The sequence below is a fragment of the Capra hircus genome, chromosome 3, assembly GCF_001704415.2.
Source record: "Capra hircus breed San Clemente chromosome 3, ASM170441v1, whole genome shotgun sequence".
Taxonomy (NCBI): Eukaryota; Metazoa; Chordata; class Mammalia; order Artiodactyla; family Bovidae; genus Capra; species Capra hircus.
Window position 1 is genome coordinate 92,590,678 of NC_030810.1, and position 6,000 is coordinate 92,596,677.

Here is a 6,000-nt window from a genome sequence, read left to right on the forward strand (position 1 = left end):
CAACTTCTAGCATTACAGAAATAAGTCACCCTTAACCAAGAATCTTCTCCAAATGCCAACAGCCCCATTGAGAAACACTGTTAATACACTACCCTTCTCCCATAGATTGGGAAAGTGAAGGCTGCGAAGTTTAGTGACTCGCTCAAGATCACAAAGTTATTTTCCCTTCTGTCTTACAACTCAAAAACTACCACAAGAAGTTTACCCAAAATACAGGAGAGAAACATTAAGAGATCATTTCAGTATAATTTCTCTTGAGGCAAACAACCTCTAGGAATTCCTCCAAAACGTGTAAGGTAACCAACCCATAGAAGAGTAATGAAAAACCCATGAAGCATAAGATCTTTTTTTATTATGTGATTTCACTGTTCTGGTCTTGGCTAAATTTTGTGGCTCAAGGTCTATCATCTTGGCTTAAATAGGACAATTCCATCCCTATGCATAACCAGCCGAAAGGTCAATGACCACAAAGCCTCAGCTTCTCCAGCTGCGTTTCTGCCTCAGGGCCATCTCGACTTTGTTACTATTTGGAGATTGGATGTTAACCATCTCCCCCCGTCAGGAAGCAAGGTCCCTGGCAATGGATTGGGGAAGGGTCTTTCCCTCTTCCTTTACTTGCTAGAGGCCACAGAATGCTGTTCTGTGAAAATGGCCCAGAGTCGAGTTCTCAGGACTGGCTGAGCCTAGGAGCTGACAGTTTAGTTGATGGTTTGCAAGTTCAGAGGTGCCAGTCAAAGAAAGAGAAACCCTCTGGGAACATGGGTTGTTTGCTCATAGATATCCAGACTTTATATGAGTCCTCAGCAAGCCTTCCACCGCCTGCTGAGGGCAGAGTGTCATTTTCTGTGGCTCCAGTGGAGTTGCCACTGAAATAAGGCACTCCATGAATGTGCAGCCGAAGTGCTCAGCACTCATTTAAAAGGAAAGTTGTGTGATTTTCTCATCAGTTTAATCTCAGCAATGATGAGAAACTTCCCTCGGGCTCCAGCCCTGCCCTGCCGTGCCCTACCCTCCCTGCTGATGTCGGCAGCTGGGGCCCCCTTCCTGGACACTGCGCAGATTTTTCTCTGGAAGAGGAGCGTGTGAAGCCTCATTCCCTGCTCCTTCTGCCCCTCCAGGTTGAGGAGATCTGTGGTGGGAAGTAGCAGAAGGTGAGAACCCCACTTGTGGACAAAGGTTAAGGATATGGGAAGTCCCTAGTACTAGGATGGCTGCCCCGAGTGGAGCCAATTTTCCAATTCTCTCGTGGGTCTGGGGAGTTTTAGGGTGAGATGGCTGTCCAGGGATGGCATGGCACTAGCAGCTGCTATAAAATCCTCTGAGATGCTTCTACAGTCCTATCCATACATGTGTCCCCAGTCCCCGAGACCGTGGTTCCCCATTTCCTTTGGTGCCTCCTAACACTTTTCCCTTCAAGGTTGCCCTTTTTCCCTACCTGCACAAAAACATTGGCAAAAGCCTGGGGAGGATTTTGGTGGCATGTGATGTTAATCCCAACCCCCTTCAAGGACCAGAGTCTGAGGAACATTCATTTCCTCTCTGAGTCAACACCAGCAGGGCCAGCCTCAGACCCCAGACCACTCTCACTCACCCTCCAACCCCAGTCCTCAGTTACCTCAATGTCAGGGAACACTGACCATGGTGGATTGACATTCGGGTTGCCCAGGCTGACCTATGACTTCTCCACAAAAGAGACCCTTCCTGACCGAATGGAGTCCTTGTTCAGTGGGTCTTCAGAAGGGGAAAGTTTCAGACATTGGATAGGAAACAGCAAACACTGCGCAAGAAGGGCTGGCAGGGCCCAGCGGCTGTTGTCCTTCTGCACCACACTGAAAAGGAGAAACAGTCCCCTCCGGCAGACTTAAGTGACAGCTTCAAGAGTCTGAAGACCCTGGAGAGAAGATACTGGTGGGTCTGCCACTGCCCTTTCTGAATTTAAGAATGTAGTTGGCCATGCATGTGTGGGGAACGGGGTGGGGGCGGTTGGCACTGTAGTGGGTGCGCCCAGAGGATGGAGCCAGAACAATTAATCAAGTGCCTTTTCTCCAGGATTTCCATTGGCCTCAGATGACAGAGGGGGCAGAGATACCCAGGAGAGTCCTATTTTGGTTTCCAGCTGGGAACGTGCACTAAGTTTTCCTTAATACCCATAGCACCCAAAGGCTTTGCAGTAATACACTTTAATGCATGAAACACCCATAAATTATCCGACAAACTGTTACAACTTCCAACCTGGAACAACTTGGAAAAACCAGCCTAGCAAGCACGCTCTTTTTTAATCTCTCAAGTCACTAGAGAAGAGAAAGTTCAAGCAGAAAACACCTTCCATGAGAATCTCAGAATTTTTTTTTTTTTTTTTTTTTGGAAAGCAAAAGGAGAGTTGTAATCTGAGTGAAGCCGCTTGTTTATGATTGCTCAAAGATGCCGCTCCTTGACCCCCAAGTCCTGTCTCTCCCTCCTCCGGGTTTTTGCCGCCTGGACCTAAGGCGCTGCCCGCCCCACCCCTTCATGCCAACTTCTACACCTGGCAGCAGACAGCTGGAGGTGAGGCGTGTGACCCACGTAGCAGGACCTTCCATGGAGGCTGATCAGCAAGCTTCCTCTATCATCCCCTGGGGCCATCACTCAGGACTCCCAAGCCTCCAGCGACCCTGGCTCCACTCGCTGCACCAGGTCCAGAACCCCCTGCCGGGTTCGTCCCGATACCTGGGAGCAGCGTCCCGAGGGCAGCGTAGCCCACGCGAGACTGGGCGCACACCGCAGCCCGCGCTCGCCGCGCATTCGCCCTCCGCGGTGCAGACCACCACTCTTGCTGTTCCGGAGCGCTCACAGCCCGCGCATCCCTCTCGCCCCGCTCCTTTACTCTCCCTCGCTTGCGCGCTGTCCCCCTTCTAACCCTCGAGCTAGTCTCTGGCACCGTGGTGCCGCGACTGCAGGCGCCCGGGTTGCCTTCCGGACTTCCGACCATCCATCGGGAGATCGGGAACTCCACGACCTGATAGAGCGCTACTCGCCACGACTCGCCCGCCAGCAGAGGCTCCCGCGCTCCCGCACCCACTCGGGACGCTCCTCTCACCGCCGCACTTCAGCCCGCGGGACCTCTGGGGCGGTGGTGCCCGGAGATCTCGCCAGTCCGCGATCCCTGCCTACCCTCCCCCGGGAGCCTAGCCACGCCGGCCCGCGCCCGTGCCCGCGCCGCACCCCTCTCGGGCTGAGCTCGGGGCAGCCTGACTCACCGCTGCGCTCCCCTCCGGCTCCCAGCGCTCTCTGCTGTGCCGGAGCGCCGAGCTGCTCAACACAGGCTTCTTGAATTCTTAGCCCCTCCTCCCTGAGTCACCCACTCCAAATCCTTTCCCCCACTCCAACCCTCCCCGGCCCCAGTCCCGCACCTGCTCTGGCCAGGCGGAGGTGCCCGCCAGCGGGGGCTCCTGGGGACGAGAGAGGTTGGTCGATCTTGCCCCGGGAAGGCTGACTGGACCCGGCCTGGGAGGGGTTCAACCCTCCAGAGGTCAAAAGGAAGCGCACGCGGTTGGAGGGGCCGCGCGCAGAACCCGGCTGGCTGGGGATTTTCTGAGACACCAGGCTGGGGTACTGGTTGCCGACTCCCACGGGCCGACAGGCTCGGGGTGGGTGGATTTGCCCGGCTGACCACGCACCACCACCCCCCACCTCCCCACGCTTTCCTTCAGCATTGCCTGCAGCCAGCGCCTGGAGCCCGGCGGGAGTGTCCGTCCCCGTCGGTCGTCACCTTCCCTGCCCTTAGGCTTCTGCTCCTCCTGCTCCTGGCAGCCACAAGAGACAAGTCCAGAGACCCCTTTCTCCCGGGACGCCTCCTGTCACCCTGGGAGAAAAAGCGCACCCAGGAGAGCTCTGCAAGATGAAGGTGCAGAGGCTTCTCTGACACGAGGGAGGGCTGTGGCCCTGAGAACCGTATCCCCCTAGAAGACCCTTGCGGGCAAGGGCAAGTCCTCTGTAGAGAAAAGGTGCAGAGCACTTAGGCATCAGGACCTAGAATCAGAGCCTTCACTTAAGGCCTGGACTCAGGAAACTTCCTTCCTGGAGTCCCTGATCCTTCTGAAGTGAAGTGAAGTGAAGTGGCTCAGTCGTGTCCGACTCTTTGCGACCCGTGGACTGTAGCCCACCAAGCTCCTCTGTCCATGGGAGAATACTGGAGTGGGTTGCCATTTCCTTCTCCAGGGGATCTTCCCGACCCAAGGATCAAACCCAGGTCTCCCACATTGCAGGCAGACGCTTTAACCTCTGCACCACCAGGGAAGCCCGATCGCTCCTTCTGAAGTTGTAGTCATGTTGGTCTGTGTGTGATGCCTGCATTTTTCTGGATAGAGGGTGCGCAGCTTTCATCAATGTTGCAAGAGTTCTGTGACTCTAAACTGACCTAGGAAGACAGCCTTTCACCCCACCCCAAGCCTTACCCAAATTCTTCTTTTCCTCCACCATCTGTGCTTTCTGTGGGATGGGATCTCCTGGATCACCCTCCAAGATTTCTTGGGTTCTGTGTAGTCAGAGCTTGACGGGGGAAGCATGCCTGACCCATGACCCATACTGGCAAGGCAGAAATACCCCCAAAGTCAGATTCCCACTAAATGTGCATCATTAATTGTAATAGTGTTCTGGGGGATTCATATGTCTTTGGAAATTCATTCCACCAGCCCCTCTGGTGTTGAGCTTGTAGGCGTGTTTCTTCAGTTCTTCCTTGAGCAAACTGAATGCTGAAGCCCTACTCTACCTGATACCACAAGGGAGGAAGGCATGTGAGGAGAGAGAGAGGGAGAGACAGAGTCTCCCTTTATGGGTGAAGCCATGCCACCGCAATCAATGTGAAGGTCACCCACGGGGGCCAGACTTAGTGAGGCATAGGGATTCCTGCTCTGAGTACAGAGGTGGCCCTTGTTTCCCCAGCGGAGGGCATTTGAACAAGGGGAGGCTCTGCTTTGGCACTTGACACAGATTGATCTGAGGTTACCACTTCTTTCTGTTTTTGTCTTTGCCCCCATACCTAGGTTTACCCATTTACCCGAGAGGGGTGAGGTAGGAAGAAAGCCTCAGACTTGGAAGGGAGCTTCAGCTTTGATATGACCTCGTTATTTCCCAGCAAAGGCTTATCCACTTCAGTTGTTCAGATACAAACTGGTAGAGGAACACACCTAGGAGGTGAGTGTAAGTGACCAGAGCCACCATGAATGACCCTTTCTGTAGACGTGGCATCAGAGTAGGGTGATCCATTAGGTAATGTACCAGTCAGTTAAACAAAGGAATTTCCAGACAATAGGACAAATTCGTTCATCAATCATGTCATGTATAAACTTGTTTGAAAGCGCCAGCCCTAAGCCTTACATAATCGCTGCCCAAGAATTCAGGGATGAAGTTGAAATTTTTAGAATGACAGAGTATTTGGTTGTTGAATGCAGACCTTTTGTATGTGTCCTTGTGTTATCACCCAGAAGGATAAAAGGTTTTGGGGGCACTTGTGGTTCTTTTTTATGTAGAATGTAAAGACGGAGATTTAAAAGTAAACAGGATACAAGCCTGGATACCCCATTGCCCAAATTGTTGATCATATTCTGATGGCACATGTTGGTTTAATAAGCACTCCTTTCCATCCCTGAATGTCCCTGAGTTTTAAGGATCTTGAGTAAATTATAACATGTAAATAACAAACACACATTCCAGAGACTGATCATTGAGCACCTACAATGTGCCAGGGGCTTCCCAGGTAGTTCAGTGGCAAAAAATTCGCCTGCCAAGTAGGAGATTCAGGTTTGATCCCTGAGTCAGGAAGACCCCCTGGAGGAGGAAATGGCAACCCACTCTGGTATTCTTGCCTGGGAAATCCCATGGACAGAGGAGACTGCCATGGGGTCACAAAAGAGTCAGACACAATTTAGTGGCTGAACAACTTTGTGCGAGTCTGTGAGATGACCATGGTACCTGATCAAAGAGCTCGTGTTCTTGTGGCGGCTGGTTATTAGATCCTGGCTG

General features: G+C 52.7%; 1 protein-coding gene across 1 annotated transcript in view; it reads right to left on the bottom strand.

Moving 5' to 3' along the window:
- The window catches only part of NGF (nerve growth factor), a 56,131-nt gene extending 52,832 nt beyond the window's left edge, over window positions 1-3,299 (bottom strand). The window contains exon 1 of the mRNA XM_018039349.1: window positions 3,237-3,299. The gene's annotated coding sequence lies outside the window, so the exon portion shown is untranslated. The remainder of the gene's footprint in view (window positions 1-3,236) is intronic.